This window comes from Ambystoma mexicanum, chromosome 7p, assembly GCF_040938575.1.
Source record: "Ambystoma mexicanum isolate Mex_15411 chromosome 7p, UKY_AmexF1_1, whole genome shotgun sequence".
NCBI classification, from domain to species: domain Eukaryota; kingdom Metazoa; phylum Chordata; class Amphibia; order Caudata; family Ambystomatidae; genus Ambystoma; species Ambystoma mexicanum.
Window position 1 is genome coordinate 829,083,556 of NC_090939.1, and position 13,719 is coordinate 829,097,274.

A 13,719-nucleotide genomic window follows, 5' to 3' on the forward strand; every position below is an offset into this window, starting at 1 on the left:
CAGAGAACTGCAGTTCTTTGCGGGCGCCTGCAGATAGCCACAGCTATTTGTAGTACATTGCCACTATATCCACGTTTATGGGGGAAGAATTCTGAAAAAAGAGAGTTAAAGAATTGGTTTAATACACATTCAATGTAATTTTACAGCTACAGTGAGGTGGGGGCCATAGCTAGTGGCCCAGTAGTGTTTTAAAACATCTATACAGTGAGCATGGCTGAAGGCCAGGGCCCAAAAGGCATGTATTGTGTCCAGAAGAAACATATTGGGGGAACAATATGGACATGGCTAGTGGCCCGGTAGTGTTTTAAAATATACAGTGGGCATGGACAAAGGCCGTGCTCACTTGCCAGGGCCGAGGGAGCTGGCTAGTTGTCCTGAAAGACATGTATAGTGGCCACAGCCAAAGGCTGTGGCCTCCTAGTGGGTAAAAAAAACACATTGGGGGAACATGTACGGTGGCCATGGCTAGTGGCCCGGTAGTATTTTAAAATATACAGTGCGCATGGCCAAAGGCCATGCTCACTGACCCGGGCTGAAGGCCCTGGCTAATGGGCCCAAAAAGACACGCATAATGGCCATGGCCTACTGGGTCGAAAAGAAACATATTGGGGGAATATGTACAGTGGTCACGGCCAAAGGCCATGTCTAGTGGCCTGGTAGTGTGTTTAAAATATACAGTGTGCACGGACGAAGGCGGGAATTGCTGCAGCTAGCCAAAAACGAAAAGTGGAAAAAATTCCATTTTGAGGTGGGTGGGAAAAGGATGCAATGGCATCAGACTAAAGGTGGGGAGGGGAAGGAGGACACCATGTGAAATGGGGGAGTTGGGGGGTTGGGGGGGCTTGGGACCAAGTTTAGATCTTGAACGTTTTTGCATAACCACTTGTATTCGGCAGGATAACTGAGTTTATAAAAGAAAACGCAATCCGGAATGAACTGCGTTTATTTGCAGGCGCCTATAGATGCCATTTGTAGTACACTACTAACGGCCCGGTAGTTTGTTTAAAATATACAGTGCATATGGACGAAGGACATGGTCACTGGCCAGGGCCAAAGGCCCTGGCTAGTTGGCCGAAAAGACATGTATATTGGTCACGGCCTAGTGGGTCGAAATGAAATTAGGGGAATATGTACAGGGGATATGACCAAAGGCCATGGCTAGTGGCCCGGCATTGTTTTAAAATATATAGTGGGCAAGGCCAAGAGCCGTGGCCACCTTGTGGGTTCAAAAGAAACATATTGGGGGAACATGTCGAGTGGACACGGCCATGGCTACTGGCCGGCCATGGTTAGTGGCCCTACCCAAAACTATGGTACAAAAACAACCTTGAAATTCACTGAGAGTACTTTAGCTGGGGTGCAGATAAGTTGTGCAGATTTAACGCAATGAAACCATTGAAATTCAGTGAATGTGGGAAGTCATAACCAGCTTAACTCGGCACGTACCGTTGCAAAGCCCATGAGCACATATATTATAAGAGAAGGGATTCACAATGACATACCAAATGGCATTATGGGGGACATGCACGAGAGCATGTCGAGTGAAGCTGGTCATGACTTCCCACATCTGCTGAATTTCAAGGGTTTTGTTGCGTTAAATCTGCTCAGCTTAACTGCATCTTAACTAAAGTTTCTTCAGTAAATGTATAGTATATTTGATGGTAGGCTGAACTGGCGAATTACAAGAGCGGTGCCGGTTGTTACGCATTTTCCATTGCTTTGGCCTAAACCCTTGTTCTTGGGTTGTTAATGACTGATGCAGTATGCTGTGTCATGTTTCACTGGCCACATCCCCCTCTGGGCCACTGCTCATCGTTCACGTCTCTCTCCTTTCCTCCTCATATTGTGACTATTTGTTAAGCTTTTTCAAATTTGGACTTTGAGTCAGATCTTCAAAAACTGGAGTATCTAAAAATAGAGCAGAGGGTGTGCTGTTTTTAGAGGCCCCATTTTTGGAAATGAGCACGTGACCTTATTCTGAAAGGTGATCTGCACATTTCCTGGGGGCAGATGCGTAGTGCAAATGATGCTCTGGCCGTCCATCTTGAACGAAATTGGTGTTTGGAGCTCTCTCCTGACACTAATGTTCTACAGGCTCCCAGTGCCGTTCACCACAACAGCCCCTTTATAGGCCTGTCACTGTAAGATATGATCCCACAAAATTATTTTCTATTCAGTTTGAGGAATAGAAATGCAGGTGAGGCAACAGCGGTTAATATCTCTGTTGTGAAACTGAAAAATAATATATATCCTGTCATGCAACAAGCACCGACTCTGCGCATATTCCAAGCAGAAGCATGAGGTTGTCTTAGATTTTTTACGGCTTTAAAAAGGCATCCTTTTTGTGAAATTGGAATGCGCTTTTAAATGTGCAGAAATGCCCTCTGATTTGCGGATATGCACATAGCTAAACAAGCACACATGAATCAGTGTTTATAAGATGCAGCTAATCACATGGGCCTCATTACACGGACGGCGGTAAGGGTTAACGGTCACCGTTAATGGCAACGGTGACCGTTAACCCTTACCGCCGTACTACGAGGTCCTTTTGCGGGTTGGAGGAATCAACGCCTGCTTCTTGCAGGCGTTAAGTACCAACCCGCTAAGGGACCTCGGAGCTAATTACGGCACTGCAAAATTGCGGTGCCGTAATTAGCGCCTTCCCCATTCCCATAGAGCCCTATGGGGCAGAAATGGGAATGGGGAAGGGCAATGGCGGAAGGGGGATTTACCGCCCCTCCAACCTTGGAATGGGGCGGTAAATCCCCTTTCCGCCAAGGCGGTGCCGGTAATTTACCGGCATGGTCCAGGGTGCTAATAGCACCCTGGATTACCGCCTTCCGTGTAATGAGGCCATGTTCTTTGTGGATTAGGTGACTCCTTTTTTGGTGCAAGTGATGTAAAAAAAAAAAAAGTTCCTTTTACTTTGCGGTGTGGCGCTGTGCAGTTCTTATGATTTATGTGTCCTTGTTTATGACGTTGAGGCCATCAACCTAGAAAATCGACTATAGGAGGACCGTACTGTGTTGCACTGGAAGTTAAAAGTATTTCTTTTTTTCTATTTAAATACCCTTTGCACCTGTGTAGAAAACCTCAACAGTGGTAATCGTGATGTACAGGTCAGTGGCAGGCTGAATCTGCTGGTCATTTATTTTTAATTTGTATTTATTGGGTTTTTATAATGTGCTTATACACAATGGGCCTGATTCATGGAACGTTTTCCTATGGAATTGCGCCATTATAAAACACTTCCATGAATCAGGCCCAATGTGGTTCAAGGCGCAACAAGACAAATGGGGGGCAGGAATGATAAAACGAAAACGGTCCTACTAGGCCTTGTGACATTCAGATCGTGCAAGTGCAGTAAAAAGAACTGCAGGGGAGAGGGGAGGTGGAGGAGTGCCAGACGGATTTTAGAGTGCACGAGGAGGCCAGGTGGACAGAGCCCAGGGAGTGCAGGGATGGAAGGTCCACATGCTAAGTGTGAGGAAAGGCTCTGAAGGGGCAGGCCTAGCCAGTATACTGCAGGGCAAGGGAGACTAAAAGGGTCTGATGTCCACTTTGAGGGACCCTTGGTTCACTGGGGCCTTTAACTTGGGTGGCGGGTGTTATTGGCATGGTCAACCCACCACCTTGATGTATATTGCCTCATTTGCACCCAGGGAAGGGCTCTTAACCAATTAGGTGGCTTGAAATTTGTGCGAGAACACACTGAATATCGCCCATAATTTTCAGCCACCTGAGGCCCTTTCCCTGGTGGTGCCATCTTTATTGTTGGGAGGCAACAGAGATTGCCTCTCTTTTGCCTCCACACACCTCCACCCTCTCTCCATAGACCCATGTGGTGTGCCCGTCTAGGCTTGGCTGGAGGCTGTTACCAGCAATGTATGCCCTGGGATGCAGGGGTGATAGCTACATGTTAAATGACATGACCTGCTATTTCTTGCTTAACCTTAAACCCACTCTCACCCCAGGTTATTCTGAAAAGAGCCTTTTGGGGGTAAAGAAAAGGATGGGGTGGGGAGAATGTAGGTAAAATAGGATGAAAATATGCATTTTTTATATAAACAAGCACAGGAAAAAACAGCCCTGAAACATACAATAAACAAATTCTAATTAAACAGAAACAAATATTGGCAATTTCTTCCATGATCCACCCAGGTGTCCTCAATTGTCTTAAAAGGAGTTGCTTTCAGTCCCATTGGCATAACTCACTTTCTGCAGGTGAATAGACAACCTCCTGGAGACCTGCATTGGCGTGGAGTGGCCAACCCAAGGGATGCAGAGGAGACACTCCCATCATTGGCAGCAGATGAAGAAGATGGGTGAGGTTCAGAGGATGATGAAGTTGGTCGTGGGGGTTCTGCTTCCTCTGTTGCCTTTGGTGCTGTAGGTCTGGAGGTGGATTGCAAAGAGGTGCAACCAATCCGATATTCTGCTGTCGGAACCTGCTCCTGAAACGTTCATCCACTTGCCGCCAGTGGTAACTTATCAGGTGGTTGCCAAATTCAGCGATGGCCAATCTATGTGCAAGAAACATAGAGAATCCTCTCCTGCGTACTTATCCATAAAATGCGCACGGTCCCTTTTCAACATCACAAACTGCAGTCTCTTGGGTTACTTTAAAGTACTGCCAGCATAATGAGGCTGTAAAACTCCTCTGGGGGGACATTATGGGGCGGATCCGGCTTCTCTACTCATTGTGCATCCTCTTTGATGTTTTCTTGGTCTTCTGGGACGGTGACAACCTTGAGGTCTTCTTCCCTGGAGTATACCTCAGGATGTTGTGTCTCCATCTCCAGAAAAAATATAAAAAGGGAAAGAAAAAACTAAAATGTAATAGAAAGATCAAAATATCCTTAAAGAAGCAAAAAACAATTATAAAAAAAACAGAAAACAAAGTACAACAAAGGTAAACGCAAAGGAAAATGTTTTGGGTAGGAAATAGTGGCAATGCACAAATTTCGTAGACAGCATGTTCACTGGGTCTACCTAAATGTGTCTCCAAAGAAATGATAAGATGTAAGCTTTTGCGCAGCATCTATGTGATTCGAGAGCTGTTATGAACCAATCAGCTCTCGAATTTCATAGCGTTCACGTGCCCTTTGGCCAATTTGTTTACAGATTCTTTGTACGTGTGATTCTCAAATTGAAAAGAAATTAGTATTTTGTTTTTATTCTTTTTCTATTATGGATTATTGAATATGTGAAGTGACAATTTTGTTGCTGATTAGATTTGGTGTGGCACACATATTTTCTAAGAATGTTATATGTATGCTTTTTCCTTATATGAATCTACTGACAAATCTACATTTGAGAATTAAATCTTTAATGAGTTAGTGCTGCCTAAATTGCGGCTTGAATCGAGAAGTTAAACAAAATAGTGTTTTTTTTTCTTCAACGATTTTGTGTTGGGTTGTAGTTAGTTGATGTGGTTCTCGATTCACAGTTTCTTCACATCTCACTTTTTTCTTAATTCTTGATCTCATAATCCAATCAGATAAAATCTAAACAATACATGAAACTCATGCATATACTAAGAAAGTACAGGGACGAGTAAGAAGGGGTTTATGGTGTGAGATTGTGATTTGTGATGAGTGTTTGTGATGGAAACAAAATACAAAAAGGAATGGTTTATCATGTTATGAGTAGTGTGTTTACTATATGTCAGTGGTCTTCAAGCTATGCTTTTGCAGATATTTTGGGCTACGTGTCCTGTGATCTATTACCATTAATTATGTTGGTTAAAGCTAATGGGAGTTGTAGTCCAAAGGATATTGGGGCTCATTACAAGTACGCCGGTCCAGAAACAATGGTGCCGGTAAGCTTAACAGCACTGTTGTTTCCGGACCGGCATACTACAGGTCTGCCTGCCGTAGCCGCCGTGCTCTACAGGCCTGACCCTGCCGGGCACAGCGGCCACAGTAGGCAGACCATCACGGAAGCACCGGCAATAGTGCTGGTGCTTACCTCGTGCTCACTCCGATAGAGTCCTATTGGACATCAGTGGAATGACGACTTACACTTTACCGGCGCCTGACTTCCTGGACCGCCGGGGGTTGTAATCTCCCGATGGCACCGGGAAGTCAGGCGCTGGTAATTTATTCCGAGTCCGGCAGTAACCCGCCAGTAGCACCGGCAGGGCTACCGCTGGGCTCAGAATGAAGCCCATTGAGAGCCAAGGGTTGCAGTATCCTGCTATATGTTAATAATGTTCAATTATTACAATGTTATAATCTTTTGTGGGGATACTGGTTATGTATCTCAATCTGATATCAGCACTTTCCTCTTCCTCATCACAGTACTTTCTTTGATCGCAAATCATGTATTTGTTTTTAAGTTCATATTCATGAGTAGTCATTAAAAGGACTTTTGGGTTTATAATGTGTAAAGCATATTTGTTCAGAAGTCATGTAGGCATGATTTAATTTTCTGTAGGAACAAAGTATTTCTAACAAGTATTAGATGGACCCCATCCTTTCTAAATAATTCACTAATGCAGTATTTGATGTTGATATTGTTGATGCTCATCATTTGGTGGTTGGATAGGAACACATAAACTACTTTGTTAATGTTTTCCTACATTTTTCAAGTTGTCTGTTTAGTGTCTGCGCTATTTTCCATGTTTGCCTTTGTGCAATGTCTGAAAACACAAATTACGTGTTTGTAAACATGTCCATTAGCTTTTGGAAATCATGTTTAATGATGAAAGAAAGAGCAACCCATCTGCAATATGCACCATCTTCAATATCCAATATCATTACGACCACAGTGAATTATGATGCTGTCTGGATGTTGGTTCCGTCTTAGTTTCAATAACTCATGGAATATTTGTTCCCATCTCATGCCTTTGATTCCTTTCCAATGATTTGTAAATGCATTAGTACAAGGTCCTGGTGAATGTGTCTATTTATGCACTAAATCATGAGGCAATTAACCCAAGAATGACCTATCATGCACGCATTTTCTTTCCTTGCTGCATTCTGGCTCTTGTTGTAACTCTGAGAGAGTTGTAACAGAATGGTGATGGACCTAGGTGTCTAATTGTTTCAGAGGAAAAATAGTGGAATTTGATTGGATGGTTCGAAAAGTAATAGTTTCATTTGACAGACATTTTATGAGATTGGGTTTTGAGATATGTATCAGATGGTGAGGTAATGGATTAAACCATTTTGTGGCATTGGGATATTGTTGTTAGAAATTCATTCCGTCCGAGACATGCCCTGCTCCCTGCAACCCCGATGGAAACGGCACTATGTAGCTGCCATCGCAAGGTTTTCCCATTGCACATTATTTGTGGAAGAACAAAATGCCCCCTCCAAGATGGCCACTGTGTTATATCATGCTAACCAAACATAGGTGTCCATCAAGTGGGACCATGCTGCCCATCCCAAGATGGCCACTGGCATAAAATCTCACCTGGCAGTCGGTATCAGCAAGCAGTCAGTATAAAAGCAGGCCACAAGCAAGAAGCAGTGTCTTGCAATGCAGATCCTGAGATGCCATTTGAAATTATAGGTATTTAGCCTTCCTTTAGCTTTCTCATCTGTACAGACCGCTTATCTAAGCGATCGCTACTAAGCCCTTTATTTGTTTGTCTGAAATCCTGGACCCTTCACTCTAAACCCTTTCTCTTAAACTGGAAGTTATTTTACATTCCTTTCAAGATACCTTGGTGGTTTGAGCTCCAAGACTGGAGATTAAAGGGATTATTGTTATACTGTGGAAAGGGGAAAGAACTTCCTAATTAATCACTATTACTGACACTAATTGGTTGTTATTGCTTCCACTGCAGCTCCTGTTTTGAGGCACCAGGATATCTACCTGAAGCGTCTATGTTATGTTACTTCTGTTTTGGTAGTCATAGTCCCCTCCTCTGTCTCAGTGCTGAAAAGGGAGTAGTCTCTGACATCCAAATTAGGGGTAGACCCTTCTTCGTGACTCCCAGGAGGTCGTCACGGTTTGTAGAATCAAGGTTCTGACAATAGTTCTCTTTCTTTGTTTGATATTTAGATTTAGATCTGGTGTTCTTTTGCCTCAGGGCTGACCTTTTGACTTGTCTTCAGTGAACTTGACAAGTGTCACGTTCTACTGCGCGTCTGTGATTTTTTATCTGTTAAATTGTACATTAAGCACAATTGAGAGACTGTGATTACATTGGACATCTCTTTAAAAACATTGTAAGTCTTTTTTTAGTATGTTTAGTATACATTTTATGTATGTGCATGAGTTTGTGGGTAAGAGATGCATAGATAATAATTCTCATTTCGAGAGAAGTTCAAAGCCACGCTATACTTTGTGAAGGCATCATAAAGCAAGACACAGGCAACAGATTCAAAGTTCAAACAAAAGGTTTTTATTAACTTAAATGCCAGGGTGGTTGAAGGCCTCACTTGCCCTAAGCTAAGGTAGGATTTCAAAAAAGAAACTGCACTTGTCCTCATCCCCTCCTCTCTCCTGTACTGTCTGTGAACTTGCACTATCTGAACGTACCATGCCTTAAAGATCGTCTATCTTCCCTGTCTCCCATCCTTGCATGGTGAAGTCTCCATGCACTTGGAAAAACTGCAGAATTGTCATCAAACCTATTTTCTGTTATCTACACTGTGCATTGTATTAAATGCACTTACTCTACCGGTGCAGCCTTGCATCGTTCAGAAATTCAAGGGCTCTGAATGACTGTTGTGCTCTCTCCTTGAGTGCTTTGAAACAATTGCCTTGTGTATAGGCGCTTTGCAAATAAGCATTACCATACCATAATGAGTCAAAAAGTTAAACTTAAAAGTCTGTTTCCAAAACCTATAATTGGCCTCACTACTACAGCTGAAAAATGTGTAGGGATGTCAGAAATAAAAGAAATAGAGTTCCAAATAAAGTTCTGAGCTTCTTACAGCGCCAGGCTTACTTTTCAGCTCCCCTTCCCGAAGTTCAAAGCAGTTTCACAAAACTCTTGGGGTTCCCTTCCACAAGTTGAAAGCAGTTGCACAAACCTCTCTGGGTTCCTTTCCCCAAGTTCAATACAGTAACAAAGTATTGGGGTTCCCTTCCCCAAGTTTAAGATAGAAGGTTCGAAGTTCAGAACAAAACAGTTCACACAAGATTGGGATCCTCCTCAACCTTCTTTCTAGGGTTAATCTTCACTTGTCCATCAACTTGCGCCTGGTACAACGCAAGTATTTTCACCCATACTTTCATTGATTCGCTCCTTTTAATGTGAAAACTCTTGCCTTTAGTTTGCTTATTCATGAAGGGCACTTGGTCTAGTTGCACTTGTCGGACCACACAGTCCACAAATTACAGGTCATACAACCGATACCCCTTTTCCATCTGTTTTACCAACAATTGTACACTGCTTTTCTTTGGCAGTGATGAGTATTTCTTGTATCAGGATTATTTTCTTCAAACATTGTATTGCGACTAGCTTTACGACCATGCACTTCATTACACTTTTGACACGTCTCTGGCTCTTGCCCATACAGGTTTTCTCTTAACCTGTAGATCTTTGACCACTTGGCTTGTGTTAATACTTGTTTCTCTTGTCATCCCCTTCTTGGGACTTTACTTGTTTTTCATTCTGTGGCATTCACCACCTACATAATGTTGCTTTTCTTCCATTTAAAACACACCAAGTATTTACTTTGACTCTGTGCTGCATTCATAAATGCTTATTCAGGCATGCCCCTTATTTGCTTTAATTCTTTACGGTATTCAATAATGCTTTCAGTCCGTTCAGCAATTGAACTTCAATATTAAAAAGTGCTTATTACATTTTTAAAACTGTGTGATATTCTGGAAAGGCTTATTGATGGTTTTCGGAGCACCCCGGTGTGAGTGTTCCTCATCTTCACTCACCGGCTTCAAATGGCAGCTCCCATCGGTTTCGTTCCTTTCCCTGCTTTGGCTTTCCAGCTTCCATGGTCTCCGCTCTTCTCTAGCGGAGGTTGGGGAGAGCACTGCTCAATTTCCCAAGGTCCACATAGACTGGAATGCTTTGGCGCCCCACAACTCCTGCTTGCGCCTGACACAGAGGGTGCATTGGACTTCCCAACCTTTTCTGGGCCTGCCTCGGCCCCAGCATCTCTGTCCTTGCCTGACACGGCTTCCTGAGCTTGTGTCTCCTGCTCCTGTCTCTCCAGTCCACCAGCCTCCAGCTCCAGCCAGCTCCATGCTCCAGCCTGATGTGCGACTTCTCTCGTTGTGAAAATCCTGCATTTTTAAATCCTTTCAGCTTACTAAGTGACGACAGGTGGTGGTCATTTAGTCAAATTGCCTGACCATAGTTAAAGGGACATGCCTGGCTTCTAACTCTGAATTCCTCCAGAGCTCTCTTCTTCGTCTCAGTACCAGAGTGGTATTTGCAGAGAGTTGCATAAACGGAATTATTCACAACTCTGTGTTGTCTTCTCCTCACTTTGGTATTTGGCTGACATTTATTGGAATTAGCAGTGTGAGGCTGACAATAACTTGTAAAGGTTGTGGGAACCGAGGGTTCCTTTTGATAAGGCAATGGGGAATACCATGTCTCGCCTGAGGCTTCCCTCTCCCAAATCCCCAAGGACCCTCCACCCAGATGATTCTCCCTTCGCTTCTCCACCCCGAGGGTCAGGATCCAAAAGCGATGGTCTTTCCCTGACCACCTGAGTAGAGGACCCAAGGGGAGTGGGTGTGAGGACCCCCTCAGGTTATTCACAATTTATATTGTGCTTTGATTTTATTTGCAATGCATTTTTCATCATCTGCAGGTTAGGTTTTTGAATCTGCATGTTCCTACACACATTTCTCGATGTTTTTGTTTAGTGAAACTTAAAACTTTTATTTAGGATGTTATCTATTATTTGGTGTAGGGGAAACTCTGAGGGTGATGGCAGGTATAGATCTTTAGGGTTAGTTTTCAGAAGAGTGTACTATGATAGATGGAGAAAACGTACTATTTTCCATGATTTCGGGATTCGAAGTGACAATATGGTTCGTAGATCTAGATTCGACATCGGAGACTAATGAAAAAACTAAAGATTGAGTATTATGTACAATGTATGTTGAATTAAATGTGATTGTTGAATCGAGATTTTTTGCATTGATGCCTATCTCACGCTTTTCATCTGGACACCGTATTGATAATTCATAGCATTTGGTTTGACTTCTCAATTTGAGGATGAAATTTGCGCTTTGATTTTCGAATCGTAATGTCTGGCTAATAGAATGGATTTCCTTGTAAAATGTACAGTGAGGTACAGGTGTTGTAGAATGGATTTGAAATGTGTAGATTTGTTTTTGTTGTTTCATAATTCTGCAACCTGAGATCTCCAGATGTTTGAGACTACAACTCCCATTATTTCTCTCCTTTGGGTATGGTGGCTAAGGTTGAAGGGAGTTGTAGTCCAAAACAGCCAGAGAGTCAAGGGTTGGAAATGCCTGGCCTAGGGGTAGGAGTTATAGGTTTCTGTTGATAGTTTTATGTTGATAAAAAATAAATATGCAATTTTATATTAATGTGTGCTACGTTTTTACCATTCTGTTGTATGTTTCTTTCACATCAATTTACATATTCAAGTGTTGGATGTTAATCTTCGCATATTCTTTACATCTGCAATCAACATTTTAACGGTAAACTTTACAGTGCTATGAAGTGGCATGTGTGCAAAATAATTGTTTATCAAAATATGGTTACACATAGGTACGTGACTGTGGAAGAAAGGGCGATTTGATGAAATGGTTTGCGTGTGCATGCTGTTTCATTTGTGGTGTAATGGGAAGTGTTCCGGTGAGGCTTGGTTCTCATCAAAGGGTTGCAGTTCTCTAGAAAGACCTTAGTTTCAGAAAGGCTCCAGCTGTTATTGCTTATTTTTGTACTTTTGAGAAGGGGGATTCCTATTTGCAGCTTGGACATTTGTCTGAGGTGTAAATACTTGTTTTACCTTATTTTTCATTCATTGGAGATGGGGTTTGGGGTTTGTAATTAAAAACTATCTGGCAAGGATGTGAAAGCTTGAACTGTTTTGATTTTAATTTACTAATAAAATGATACGGTTACTTTAATCTCTGAAAGGGCAATCTGTTGATTCGATTCACCTTCAATGGCTCCATGCCAAAACTTTAGTGTGTATTTGTGTCCTGTGGCATCAGTATTCTGATTTGCAGCAACAGTTCTGCCAGCGGGACGGAGCAGATTCAGAGATCATAGCTATCTTCCAGTCACAGTGGTACCCAGGACTTCCCTGTGTTGAAGCACCTCTGCAGTTGTGTGTCAGCCTTTCCTGTGTCTGGGAGCATGAGAAAAGGACTGAGTTTGCCCCTGATCCCCGTAACGCGAAACCTAGCACTCTGAAAGCCAAGAGAGCTAGGATCATAGTGGATTTGTCTTTGAACTGCTTGGTGCTGTGTTTTCAAGGACCGCTTGACATATTTGACCCACCAGGATCACCTTGTGCTGCCTTTTGTACTCTCTCGATCTCTTCATAGTTTGCATAGTGCCTAGAAGTCTACTTTGGTGGTGCAAACTGCAAAAAGGTGAAATTGTCTGTTCTTTTGCCCCATGGTCCCTTTTGTGGGCCTTGGATACTGACTAGCCTTTGCTTGCCTTTCGTCCCTGATTCACTGCTCAGAGTGTTGCATCTACTATTTTTGATTATTCTGTATTCTTTCCTCAGTAATTGGTCTTGTGTAGTGGTTTTCTAGTTAGGTATTATTGTACATGGTGCATTTAAAGTATATGTTTTTTTTTATAGAACCTTGATTGGACATTGACAGCCTAAAATATACCTTGCTGTTTGGCTGGCTCCCGAACCAAATTCACACCCCTCTTAATAGCATAATCTTCCTTTGGTCCCTGTTACCAGAACATGCGAAGTTGGTATCCCTTTTAACTGTGCCTGTTTTACCTTTATGATTGGGTTGGCTGTTGGTTTGTAGAAGTGTGAAAGCTGAGAAGGTGCTTTAGTCTCTACTTGTCCTTGTATTACTATAGGTTGAAATTACATTTTCACCAGATTTGCATGCTTTGTGCCAGGCCAGTTTCCCATGGGAATACATTTAAAATGAAAGAAGGTGGTCCTTGTCATAGTGTTCTCTATTGCTTCAACGAAATGAATGTATGAGTGCTTTCAATTTGCATTTGTTTAAAATGTTAGTATGAGACTGGACACTCACTTTTTTGTGGTGTGACTCAAAAAGATGCATCAAGATAGCAGCAGAAGCATGAGAAATGGTGTCAGAATTGTGTTCAGGGCAAATGGCATGTGAAAATGGTTCTAAGTATAACAGTGCATCGACTGAAAATGTTAGTCATAAAAACATGACTGTTAGTGATTTTGTAGCATGCATTGGTGGTGCTGTACATTATTTAAGCAGGCAGTTCAGATTCAGACATTGGTGGGACATTTTCTAATGGTAATCAGCCAAGTAGACTGAAAAGAAGCAAACAAATAGGCAAACAAAGTCCTGAGAAGCAGTTTGATGCACTGAAATAGCATTCAAGCAAATATAGTGGTTGAAAAATATAGCGGTTTTATCCAACAGTTTTCAAACCTTTTGAAAACAGCAGAAAGGAAATGTTGCTTGCTTGCAAAATGTAAGCTCAAAAAGGAAATTGAATAACTCATAGAGAGGTTGTTTGTCTTGAAAAGAAGGTTGTTCATGTCTTTGCTCAATCGCATGGAAAGATTGAGAAACGTTGTAGATGAGCTTTTAAATTGTTTTACTTTTAAGAGAAGGGTAACTGCA